We start from the raw sequence: 14,126 nt of genomic DNA, 5'->3' as shown, positions 1-14,126 counted from the left end.
GAACCAATGCAGGGAGACAGAGGGAAACAAAAAGGAGACAAAAACAAAAGACAGAAAGGAGATGAGTAAAAGTGGAGGGCAGAGAAACCCAAGGCAAGAAACAAAAAGGGCCACTGAATATAAAAGGGCTGCAGGAGGGGTCAAAACTAAAAATCATGGTTTAAAAACTAGGATGAAAACACTCTACCTAAATGCACGCAGCATTCCAAATAAAGTAAATGATTTGACGGCACAAATCAATACAAATGGGTATGATTTGGTGGCCATTACAGAAACATGGTTGCAGGGTGGCCAAGACTGGGAATTAAACATGCAGGGGTTTCTGACGATTCAGAAAGATAGACAAGAAGGGAAAGGAGGTGGGGTAGCTCTGTTAATAAAGGATGATATCAGGGCAGTTGTGAGGGATGATATTGGCTCCAATGAACAAAATGTTGAATCATTGTGGGTGGAGATTAGAGATAGTAAGGGGAAAAAGTCACTGGTCGGCGTAGTTTATAGGCCCCCAAATAATAACTTCACGGTGGGGCGGGCAATAATCAAGGGAATAATGGAGGCATGTGAAAAAGGAACGGCAGTAGTCATGGAGGATTTTAACCTACATATCGATTGGTCAAATCAAATCGCACGGGGTAGCCTGGAGGAGGAATTCATAGAATGCATACGGGATTGTTTCTTAGAACAGTATGTAACAGAACCTACAAGGGAGCAAGCCATCTTAGATCTGGTCCTGTGTAATGAGACAGGAAAAATAAACGATCTCCTAGTAAAAGATCCTCTTGGAATGAGTGATCACAGTATGGTTGAATTTGTAATACAGATTGAGGGTGAGGAAGTTGTGTCAGAAATGAACGTACTATGCTTAAACAAAGGGGACTACAGTGGGATGAGGGCAGAGTTGGCTAAAGTAGACTGGAAACAAAGACTAAACGGTGGCACAATTGAGGAACAGTGGAGGACTTTTAAGGAGCTCTTTCATAGTGCGCAACAAAAATATATTCCAGTGAAAAAGAAGGGCGGCAAGAGAAGGGATAACCAGTCGTGGATAACCAAGGAAATAAAGAAGAGTATCAAATCAAAGACCAATGCGTATAATGTGGCCAAGGTTAGTGGGAAACTAGAGGATTGGGAAAATTTTAAGCAACAGAAAAGAATGACTAAAAATGCAATAAAAAAAGGGAAGATAGATTACGAAGGTAAACTTGCGCAAAACATAAAAACAGATAGTAAAAGCTTTCACAGATATATAAAACGGAAAAGAGTGACTAAAGTAAATGTTGGTCACTTAGAAGATGAGAAGGGGGATTTAATAATGGGAAATGTGGAAATGGCTGAGACCTTAAACAATTATTTTGCTTCGGTCTTCACAGTGGAAGACACAAAAACCATGCCAAAAATTGCAGGCCACAGGAATGTGGGAAGGGAGGACCTTGAGACAATCACTATCACTAGGGGGGTAGTGCTGGACAGGCTAATGGGACTCAAGGTAGACAAGTCCCCTGGTCCTGATGAAATGCATCCCAGGGTATTAAAAGAGATGGCGGAAGTTATAGCAGATGCATTCGTTATAATCTACCAAAATTCTCTGGACTCTGGGGAGGTACCAGCGGATTGGAAAGCAGCTAATGTAACACCTCTATTTAAAAAAGGGGGCAGGCAAAAGGCAGGTAACTATAGGCCGGTTAGTTTAACATCTGTAGTGGGGAAAATGCTTGAAACTATCATTAAGGAAGAAATAGCGGGACATCTAGATAGGAATAGTGCAATCAAGCAGACGCAGCATGGATTCATGAAGGGGAAATCATGTTTAACTAATTTACTGGAATTCTTTGAGGATATAACGAGCATGGTGGATAGAGGTGTACCGATGGATGTGGTGTATTTAGATTTCCAAAAGGCATTCGATAAGGTGCCACACGAAAGGTTACTGCATAAGATAGAGGTACGTGGAGTCAGAGGAAATGTATTAGCATGGATAGAGAATTGGCTGGTGAACAGAAAGCAGAGAGTCGGGATAAATGGGTCCTTTTCGGGTTGGAAATCGGTGGTTAGTGGTGTGCCACAGGGATCGGTGCTGGGACCACAACTGTTTACAATATACATAGATGACCTGGAAGAGGGGACAGAGTGTAGTGCAACAAAATTTGCAGATGACACTAAGATTAGTGGGAAAGCGGATTGTGTAGAGGACTCAGAGAGGCTGCAAGGAGATTTGGATAGGTTAAGCGAATGGGCTAAGGTTTGGCAGATGGAATACAATGTCGGAAAGAGTGAGGTTATCCACCTTGGGAAAAAAAACAGTAAAAGTGAATATTATTTGAATGGGGAGAAATTAGAACATGCTGAGGTGCAGAGGGACCTGGGGGTCCTTGTGCATGAATCCCAAAAGGTTAGTTTGCAGGTGCAGCAGGTAATCAGGAAAGCAAATGGAATGTTGGCCTTCATTGCGAGAGGGATGGAGTACAAAAGCAGGGAGGTCCTGCTGCAACTGTATAGGGTATTGGTAAGGCCGCACCTGGAGTACTGCGTGCAGTTTTGGTCACCTTACTTAAGGAAGGAAATACTAGCTTTGGAAGGGGTACAGAGATGATTCTGGAAATGAGGGGGTCACCTTATGATGATAGATTGAGTAGACTGGGTCTTTACTCGTTGGAGTTCAGAAGGATGAGGGGTGATCTTATAGAAACATTTAAAATCATGAAAGGGATAGACAAGATAAAGGCAGAGAGCTTGTTTCCACTGGTAGGGGAGACTAGAACTAGGGGGCACAGCCTCAAAATACGGAGGAGCCAATTTAAAACCGAGTTGAGAAGGAATTTCTTCTCCCAGAAGGTTGTGAATCTGTGGAATTCTCTGCCCAAGGAAACAGTTGAGGCTAGCTCATTGAATGTATTCAAGTCACAGATAGATAGATTTTTAACCAATAAGGGAATTAAAGGTTACGGGGAGAGGGCGGGTAAGTGGAGCTGAGTCCACGGCCAGATCAGCCATGATCTTATTGAATGGCGGAGAAGGCTCGAGGGGCTAGATGGCCAATCCTGTTCCTAATTCTTATGTTCTTATGTTCTTATGACAATGCCCGGGTGCTCATTGTGAAGTTCTCTGATAAACACCTCTCTGCCCCTCTGGGGCATGACTGCTCGGTTTCCCCACAGTAGGCAATCAGCCTGAATCGAGACTTCATCCCTGCGCCTATGAAACGGTTTAAATTCCTCAGTGCATGCCCCGTACGTGGTTGCCCAGTCCCCATTCAGGACACATTTCTTAACTAAAGACAGTAGCGGGTCTTTATTTGTCCAGACTTTAATCTGACGGGCTGTCACAGGTACGCCTTCGCTTTCGAAAGTTTCAACAGCCATGACCATCTCAGCATCATGCTCAGTTGCCCCCTCAGTGGTGGCTAGTGGGAGTCTAATGAGTGCATCGGCGCAGTTTTCAGTGCCCGGTCTGTGCCGAATTGTGTCGTCATAGGCAGCTAACGTGAGTGCCCACCTCTGTATGAGGGCCGATGCATTCGCATTTATGGCCTTGTTGTCGGCCAAAAGGGACGTTAGGGATTTGTGATCTGTCTCCAGCTCAAATTTCCTGCCAAACAGGTACTTGTGCATTTTCTTTACTGCAAATACACATGCGAGCGCCTCCTTTTCTACCATCCCGTAGCCCCTTTCTGCCTGGGACAGACTTCTGGAGGCATAAGCTACCGGTTGTAACTGACCCTTGGCATTGACATGCTGCAACACACACCCGACACCATAGGACGACGCATCGCACATTAACACAAGTTTCTTACATGGATCATATAGCGTTAACAGATTGTTGGAACATAACAAATTGCGTGCTCGATTAAAAGCCCTTTCCTGGCTGTCCCCCCAGACCCATTCGCGACCTTTGCGTAGGAGCACGTGTAGCGGCTCTAGCAGCGTGCTCAATTTGGGAAGAAAGTTACCAAAATAGTTCAGGAGCCCCAGGAACGAACGCAGCTCCGTCGTGTTACGGGGTCTGGGTACTCTCTGAATCGCTTCCGTTTTGGACGCAGTGGGTCTGATCCCATCTGCTGCTACCCTCCTCCCCAGGAATTCTACCTCTGGAGCTAAGAAGACACACTTCGCTTTTTTCAGTCGCAGCCCTACCCGGTCCAGTCTGTGTAGCACCTCCTCCAGGTTGTGGAGATGTTCTTCAGCATCGCAACCCGTGATGAGGATGTCGTCTTGAAAAACGACCGTCCTTGGAATCGACTTGAGGAGGCTTTCCATATTTTGCTGAAAGATCGCGGCGGCCGAATGAATCCCGAACGGACATCTGTTATACTCAAACAACCCCTTGTGTGTCGTGATGGTGGTCAGCCTCTTCGACTCACTTTCCAGCTTCTGGGTCATGTAAGCTGAGGTCAGGTCCAATTTTGAAAAAAGTTTGCCACCGGATAGCGTCGCAAAGAGGTCCTCCGCTCTCAGTAGCGGGTACTGGTCTTGGAGTGACACCCGATTGATGGTGGCCTTGTAATCGCCACATATCCTGACCAACCCATCTGCCTTGACCACCGGCACAATCAGGCTCACCCAGTCACTGAATTCGACTGGCAAGATGATGCCTTCCCTCAACAGGCGGTCCAATTCACATTCTATCTTTTCCCGCAGCACATACGGCACCGCTCTGGCCTTGTGGTGTACTGGCCTGGCGTCCAGGTTTATATGAATCATTACCTTGGCCCCCATGAAAGTGCCGATGCCGGGTTGAAATAATGAGTCAAATTTGTCCAGGACCTGTGAGCGTGATACTCGCTCCACAGAAGAAATTGCATTGACATCACCCCATTTCCAGTTCATGACAGCAAGCCAACTCCTCCCCAGTAGTGCGGGACCGTCCCCCAGGACAATCCAGAGTGGCAACCTGTTCTCCAAATCTTTGTGGGTCACGACTACCGTGGCGCTGCCTAGCACCGGAATGATCTCCTTTGCATATGTCCGTAGCTGTGCGTCAATCGGCAATAATTTTGGCCTCCTGGCCTTGGACACCCACAACCTTTCGAACTATTTGATACTCATCAGGGACTGGTTGGCCCCCGTGTCCAGCTCCATTAATACTGGGATGCCATTGAGGAGCACTTTCATCATTATCGGTGGCGTCCTGGTATATGAACTGTATATGTGCTCCACATGAACTCACTGAACTTCAGCTTCCAGCGATTTCCCCAGTATTCATTTGGCCTCGTAGGGCTTACATCGGGCCCGTTCTCCTCGTGCATCAACCTGGCTGCAGGCTTCCTGCACATACGCGCCAAGTGATCGCTGATGTTGCAGTTTCTGCAGGTATATTGCTGATACCTGCAAGCTCTGGCTGGGTGTTTGCCTCCACACCTCCAGCATGAGCTGAAGGCCCAGTTGTTGGAAACAAAAGGTCCATACCAGTCGATCGTCTCTGACTGTCTCTGTAACTGTCCTTAAGCGCACCATTAACAGGTGTTGATGGCCCCATTACTGGCCGCATTGTCCATTGCGATGGCATGGATCGACGTTCAGCTAACCATTGTCTCTGTTGAATTCCCCTTTTGGGTTCGACTACATGCTGGGGCATGTCCGATTGCCCTTGTCTGCCTCGAGAACTGTGTGCCGCGTTAACAATGTTGACTCCCTGGTCGTTTGCCGCATTTGAGCCAAGATTTTTGTCATACATCATTTTGTCATACATACATACATACCTCCCCTGAGATAAATGTCTGGGCTATCAGAGCCGCCACTTTCAAGGTCAAGTCCTTGGTCTCAATCAGTTTCCTGAAAACCCCAGCGTGTCCGAAGCCCTCAATAAAAAAGTCACAGCATCTCCGCTCTGCATGCATCTGTGAACTTACATAGGCTCGCCAGTCGCCAGAGATCTGCCAAGAAGTCAGGAACGCTTTGCCCTTGTCGTCGCCGGTGCGTGTAAAACCGGTGTCTCGCCATGTGCATGCTGCTCACCAGTTTAAGGTGTTCCCCGATTAACTTACTGAGCTCTTCGAATGTCTTGTCCGCTGGCTTCTCTGGCGCTAGGTGGGCCTTCATCAGGGAGTACGTTCTGGATCCACAAATCGTCAGATGAGCCCTGCGTTTGTCGGTCGAATCCTGTCCCAACCATTCCTTAGTGACAAAACTTTGCTGTAGTCTCTCAATAAAGTCGCCCCAATCATCACCAACATAGTACCTCTCTTCTGTGCTGCTAGTGGCCATGCTCGCATGGTTTAAATCCCAGTTTCTCGTTGCCAATGATATGTCCTTACTATACAGTATAAATACACACGAGGCCCATACTTGAGAGAAGGTCACTCTGTGACCAGTTACCTTTATTACCAAGACCTCTAGTGATGAAGGTGGGTGGAGCTTCCCCTTTTATACCTGAAAGTCCAGGTTAGGAGTGTCTCCAACAAGTTCACCCCCTTGTGGTCAATGTTCTCAAGGTGTACAGCTTAGGTCAGCTTATACATGGGTTATAATGATAGTTGAATACATGACACCTGCATACTAACGTTTTGTGTTTCATGCACAAAGACCCCCAGGTGTCTCTGTACTGCAGCATATTGCAATTTCTCTCCATTTAAATAATAATTTGCTTTTTTATTTTTCCTGACAAAGTGGATAACCTCATACTTTCCCTCATTATACTTCATCTGCCAAATGTTTACCCACTCACTTAACCTGTCTATATCCCTTTGCAGATTTTTTGTGTCCTCCTCACAACTTGCTTTCCCACCCATCTTTGTATCATCGGTAAACTTGGCTACATTACACTCGGCCCCTTCATCCAAGTCATTAATATAGATTGTAAATAATTAAGGCCCCAGTACCCCACTAGTTACCGTTTGCCAAATGGAAAATGACCCATTTATCCCGACTCTGTTTTCTGTTAGTTAGCCAATCCTCTATCCATGCTAATATATTACCCCCAGCCCCGTAAGCTCTTAACTTGTGCAGTAACCTTTTATGTCGCACCTTATCGAATGCCTTATGGATATCCAAATGCACCATCCACTGCTTCCTCCTTATCCACCCTGCTCATTACATCCCCTTTTAAAAATAAAAAACCATGCTGACTCTGCTTGACTGCATTATGCTTTTCCAAATATCCTGCTACTGTTTCCTTAATAATGGACTCCAGCATTTTCCCAATGGCAGATGTTAGGCTAACTGGTCTATAGTTTCCTGCTTTCTGTCTCCCTCCTTTTTTAAATAGAGGTGTTACATTTGCGGTTTTCCAATCCGCTGGGACCTCTCCAGAATCCAGGGAATTTTGGTAGATTACAACCAATGCATCCACTATCTCTGCAGCCACTTCTTTTAAGACCCTAGGATGCAAGCCATCAGGTCCAGGGGATTTATCTGCCTTTAGTCCCATTATTTTACCAAGTACTTTTTCTTTAGTGATAGTGATTGTAAGCCATCAGGTCCAGGGGATGTGGCCGCCTTTAGTCCCATTATTTTACCGAGTACTTTTTCTTTCATGATAATGATTGCTTTGAAAATTCGTCCCTCCCTATAGCCCCTTGATTATTCATTATTGGGATATTGTTAGTATCTTCTACCGTGAAGACCGATACAAAATATTTGTTCAATGTCTCTGCCATTTCCCTGTTCCCCATTATTAATTCTCCAGTCACATCCTCTAAGGGACCAACGTTTACTTTAGCTACCCTCTTCCTTTTTATATACCTGTAGAAAACCTTTACTATCCGTTTTTATATTTCTTGCTAGTTTACTCTCATAATCCACCTTCTCTCTCTTTATTATTTTTTTAGTCATCTTTTGCTGGCTTTTTAAATCTCTCAACCCTCTGGCCTCCCACTAATCTTGGCAACATTGTATGCCATTGTTTTCAACTTGACTTGAAAAGTCAACTTACTTCCCTATTTACCCCTTCTCTTAAAAGTCTTTCCTTCTCACTGCAATATATTTTTATTGAGAGTTATGAAATATCTCCTTAAATGTCTCCCTCTGCTCATCAACCGTCTTACACTTTAATTTATTTTCCCAGTCCACTTTAGCGAATTCTGCCTTTGTAATGGCCTTTATATAAGATCAGGACACTGGTTTGAGACCCAACTTTCTCACCCTCCAACTGAATTTGAAATTCAACCATGCTATGATCATTCTTTCCTCGAGGATCCTTTACTATGAGATCATTTATTAATCCTGTCTCATTACACAGTACCAGATCTAAGATAGTCTGCTCCCTGGTTAGTTCCACAATGTACTGTTCAGGGAAATTATCCCGTATACACTCTATGAACTCTTCCTCAAGGCTACCCTGGCCAATTTGATTTGTGCAATCAATATGAAGATTAAAATCGCCCATGATTATTGCCATACCTTTCTTACAAGCCTCCATTTTTTCTTGATTTATACTCTGTCCAACAGTGTAGCTATTGTTAAGGGGCCTATAGACTACGCCCACCAGTGACTTCTTCCCCTTATTATTTCTTATCTCCACCCAAACTGATTCTACATCTTGATCTTCTGAGCCAGTATCATTTCTCACTACTGTCCTGATCTTGTCCTTTATTAGCAGAGCTACCCCATCTCCTATTCCTTTCTGTCTATCCTTCCGAATTGTTAAATACCCCTGAATTTTCAGTTCCCAGCCTTGGTCATCTTCATAGAATCAGCACAGAAGGAGGCCATTTCAGCCCATTGTGTCCATGCCGGCCAACAAGAGGCTATCCAGCTTAATTCCATTTTCCAGCTCTCGGTGAGTAACCCTGCAGGTTACAGCACCTCAAGTGCACATCCAAGTACTTTTTAAATGTGGTGAGGGTTTCTGCCACTACTACCCTTTCACTTCAGGCAGTGAGTTCCAGACTCTCACAACCCTCTGCGTGAAGAAATTTCCCCTCAAATCCCCTCTAAACCTCCCAATTACTTTAAATTTATGCCCCCTGGTTGTTGAACCCTCTGCTAAGGGAAATAGGCCCTTTCTATTCACTATATCTAGGCCTCTCATAATTTTATACCCCTCAATGAGGTCTCACCTCAGCCTCCTCTGTTCCAATGAAAACAAACCCAGCCTATCCAATCTGTCCTCATAGCTTAGATTCTCCACTCCCGGCAACATCCTCGTAAATCTCTCTAGTGCAATCACGTCCTTCCTGTAATGTGGTGACCAGAACTGCACACAGTACTCCAGCTGTGACCTAACCAGTGTCTTATACATTTCAAGCATAACCCCCCCTGCTCATGTATTCTATGCTTAGGCTAATAAAGGCAAGCATTCCATATGCCTTCTTAACCACCTTATCCACCTGGTCTGCTACTTTCAGGGATCTGCGGACATGCACTCCAAGGTCCCTTTGTTCCTCTACACTTCTCAGTATCCTACCATTTAATGTGTATTCCCTTTCCTTGTTAGCCCTCCCAAAATGTATTACCTCACACTTCTCTGGATTAAATTCCATTTGCCACTGTTCTCCCCACCTGACCAGTTGATTGATATCTTCCTACAGTCTGCAGCTTTCTTCTTCATTATCAACCACACAGCCGATTTTAGTATCATCTGCAAACTTCTTAATCATACCCCCTATATTCAAGTCTAAATCATTGATGTATATCACAAAAAGCAAGGGACCTAGTACTGAGACCTGGGGAATCCCACTGGAAACACCTTCCTGTCATAACAACTCCCATCAACCATTACCTTGCAACCACGTCTCTACAATGGCTATCAGATCAGACCCATTTATATCTATTTGTGCTGTCAACTCATCTATCTTGTTAGGAATGCTGCGTGTATTCAGATAAAGAACTTTAAATTTTGTCTTTTTACCATTTTTCCCTGCTCTGACCCCACTTTCTGATGTGTATACACTCTGCCCCTTCCTGTCACACACATTACGCCTATCGCTACTCTGCTCAATTGCCTTCTCCTCTCTCCTTGACTTTTAAAATTTCCGCTCACCTGAACCCTCCCCCCCACTATTTAGTTTAAGCCCTCTCTACAGCCCTAGTTATTCGATTCGCCAGGATACTAGTCCCAGCACGGTTCAAGTGAAGCCCGTCCTAATGGAACAGCTCCCTCTGACTGCCTCCTGGAACACAGTGTCAAGTAACTCTCCCCCTCCCTGATGACTCGGTGAAGCTGTCTGGGGGAATAACGCACAGCTGTCTGAGCGGGGGTGGGGGCGTGGGGTGGGTGGAGGTGATACATACTCATCTGGTTCAAGGATTGTACAGACTCGTCTCAGGGGGGATGGGGTGATACATACCTATCTGGGGCGAGTGATACACATCTGTGGGGGGAGTGATACTCACCTGACTCACCTGTTTGGGTGGGTAATACACACAAATCTGGAGGGGGTGGGGCACGGGGGGGAAGGTTGATATTCACCTGTCTGGGGGGGGAGGTGATACACACCTGTCTGGGGGGGGGTGATACACACCTGCTTGGGGGGAGTGATATACACCTGTCGGGGGGGGTTTGATACACACCTGTCGGGGGGGGGGGAGTGATACACACCTGTCTTGGGCGGTGGGTAATACACACCTGTCTGGGGAGGTTATACACACCTGTCTGGGGAGGGGGGGATGGTGATACACACCTGTCTGGGAGAGGGGTGATACACACCTGTCTGGGGGGGGTGTTAATACACACCTGTCTGGGGGGGTTATACACTCCTGTCTGTGGGGGGGGGGAGGTCATACACCCTGTCTAGAGGGGGGGGGGGAAGAGTAATACACACCTGTCTGAGGTGGGGGTGATACACACCTGTCTTGGGGGGGGTGATACAGACCTGTCTGGGAAGGGGGTGATACACACCTGTCTGGGGGGTGATATACACCTGTCTGGGGAAGGGGGTGATACAGACCTGTCTGGGAGGGGGGTGATACACACCTGTCTGGGGGGTGATATACACGTGTCTGGGGGGGGGGGGGATGATACACATCTGTCTGCGGGGGGGGGGGTGTTAATACACACCTGTCTGGGGGGGTGATATACACCTGTCTGGGGGGTGGGGGTGATACACACCTGTCTGGGGGGGGGTGATATACACCTGTCTGGGGGGGGGTGTTAATACACACCTGTCTGGGGAGGGTGATATACACTGTCTGGGGGGGGGGGTGATATACACTTGTCTGGGAGGGTGATACACACCTGTCTGGGGGGGTGATACACACCTGTCTGGGGGGGGGGTGACCCACAAATGTCTGGGGGGGGGGTGATCCACAACTGTCTGGGGGGGGTGATACACACCTGTCTTGGGGGGGGTGATACAGACCTGTCTGGGAGGGGGGTGATACACACCTGTCTGGTGGATGGGGGGATATACACCTGTCTGGGGGGGGGGTGATATACACCTGTCGGGGGGGGGGGTGATACACACCTGTCTGGGGGGGTGATACACACCTGTCTGGGGGGGGTGATATACACTGTCTGGGGGGAGGGGTGATATACACTGTCTGGGGGGGGGGTGATACACACCTGTCTGGGGGAGGGGTGATACACACCTGTCTGGGGGAGGGGTTATACACACCTGTCTGGGGGCAGTGGTTAATACACACCTGTCTGTGGAATTGATTCACGCCTGTCTGGGGGGCTTGGTTGGCGGCGGTAATACACACCTGTCTGGGGTGGGGGGTGATGCACACCTGTCTGGGGAATTGATTCACACCTGTCTCGGGGGAGGGGGGGAGGCGGGGGGATGATACACACCTGTCTGGGAAATTGATTCACACCTGTCTCGGGGGGGGGGGGGGTGATACACACCTGTCTGGGGGATGAGGTGATATACACTTTCTTGGGGGGGGGGCGTAATACACACCTGTCAGAGGGGGTAGTACATACCTGTGGTAACCTGGAGTTAAGATATTTTGTCATAGCGCCATCCATTAATGATACTCGCTAAAGCATATTTTGTAGTTACGATGGCATCCGTCTTGTCTGGCAGTATTTGATTAAACCCACGAGTTATTCCCCCTAACTCAGTTGTATCGAGTGTATTTTGTAAGATATAACAATTGGCAACGAAGATCGGATCCTGTTAAACAGGGAAAACATTCACCACTAATCCAGCATCGGAAACATCGGTGAGTTTCGACTCGAAAAGGAAGCGTGGCCTTTGTATGTGGAACAGTTGAAGCAGTTTTGAGGCGAACAATGTGCAGATAGCCGGTAAGCAGAGAGCTATTCTGTTAAGTTTTTGTGGAGCTGACGCATACAGACTAACATTGACCGTTGTAGCACCAGATAAACCAGGGGATAAGACTTTTGAAGAACGTATCAAACTCACTAAGGATCACTTCAACCCACGGCCGTCAATTATCATGCAGAGATACAAGTTTAATTCTCGAATTTAGCAACAGGGAGAGTCAACCGCAGATTGTATTGCTGAATTACGCCGCCTTGCACAACACTATAATTATGGGGGGACACTGATTGATATGTTGCATGATCGCTGAGTATGTGGCATTAATGATGACCATGTAAAGCGGAGACTGTTCTCAGATTCTTGACTGGAATTCAAGAAAGCAATTCAAGCTATGGAGTTGCCCAAGAAAAATGCCAAGGACATAACACCACAAGACTGAGTACTGTAAGCTTAAACTGATGTGACCTTCGTCTCTTTAATAAAACTCCAGAGTGCCAAAGCGGCATTTTATACTCGCTTCCATGAGGTGTGCAGGTGACCCTTGGGCCTCCAACAGGTGCGCCCTCTGACGGCAAGTCTTACACAGTTATATTGTTTACATATATAACATCCCTCCCCCCCCCCAAAGTCTTTGATACAAGTTATTTACAAGTTGAGGCGGTCCGGGGCCCTTCGCTCCCTGGTTGAACGCCTGAGTTCGAACCCTGGTGTGGGTGAGTTGGTCGGGCCATTGCTGCACTGCAGCATGCTGGTCTGACCGGACTGTTTAGCATGGTGGGTTCATCCTCTTGATTGACAGCGAGGTCGATTGCTGGTTGGGTATGTGTTGGTAGATCGATGATGGTGATGTTCTCTTCAAGTTGTTCCTGGTTGTCAGTGAACCGCAATTTGGTCTGATCCAAATGCTTTCTGCACGTTTGTCCATTACATCGTTTGACAATAAACACTCTATTCCCTTCCTTGACCAAGACAGTGCTAGCAACCCATTTGGGACCATAACCGTAATTAAGGACAAACACAGGGATGTTTACATCAATGTCACGAGATACAGCCGCGCGATTGTGGTACATGTTTTGCCAGTGACGCCGGGTTTTCACATGATCATTAATATCCGGGTGGACTAAGGAGAGCCTGGTTTTGAGTGCACTCTTTATTAACAATTCCACCGGGGGAACCCTGGTAAGCAAGTGGGGTCGCGTCCGGTAGCTGAGCAGAACCCGAGATAAGCTCTGCTTGATAGTTTGGACTGTCCGTTCCGCTTGACTGTTGGATGTGGGCTTAAACTGGGCAGACCTGACATGCTTGATGCCATTACGGGTCATAAACTCGTTGAATTCCGAGCTAGTGAAACACGGTCCATGTCACTGACAAGGACGTCGGACAAGCCATGGGTGGCGAACATGGCCCGGAGGCTTTCAATGGTGGCAGTGGACGTGCAGGATGACATGATTACACATTCAATCCATTTAGAGTAAGCGTCCATTACTACTAAGAACATCTTTCCTATAAGGGGGCCAGCAAAATCTAGGTGGATCCTGGACCACGGTTTGGAGGGCCATGACCACAGACTAAATGGACTCTCCCTTGGTACATTGCTCAACTGTGAGCAAGTGTTGCATTGGTGTACACATGACTCCAAATCCGAGTCAATGCTGGGCCACCAAACGTGCGACCTGGCTATAGCCTTCATCATGACTATGCCTGGGTGGGTACTGTGTAGGTCGCGTATAAACGTTTCCCTGCCTTTATTTGGCAAAGCCATGCGATTACCCCCTAAGAGACAATCCGACTGGATGGACATTTCATCTTTGCGTTGGTGAAACGACTTAATTTCATCTTGCATTTCCCCGGGAACAGCCGACCAGCTCTCATTGAGGATGCAACTTTTTACTAGTGATAGCACAGGATCCTGGCTGGTTCAGGTCCTGATCTGGCGAGCCCTTGCTCTCAAAAACATCCATGACCAGAAGCAAATCTGCGGGTTGCGCCATTTCCACCCCAATGGTGGGCAATGGTAGCCAAC

The sequence above is a fragment of the Pristiophorus japonicus genome, chromosome 14 (assembly GCF_044704955.1).
Source record: "Pristiophorus japonicus isolate sPriJap1 chromosome 14, sPriJap1.hap1, whole genome shotgun sequence".
Lineage (NCBI taxonomy): Eukaryota > Metazoa > Chordata > Chondrichthyes > Pristiophoridae > Pristiophorus > Pristiophorus japonicus.
The sequence above is the reverse complement of the archived record's forward strand: the minus strand, read 5'-3'. Positions refer to the sequence as shown.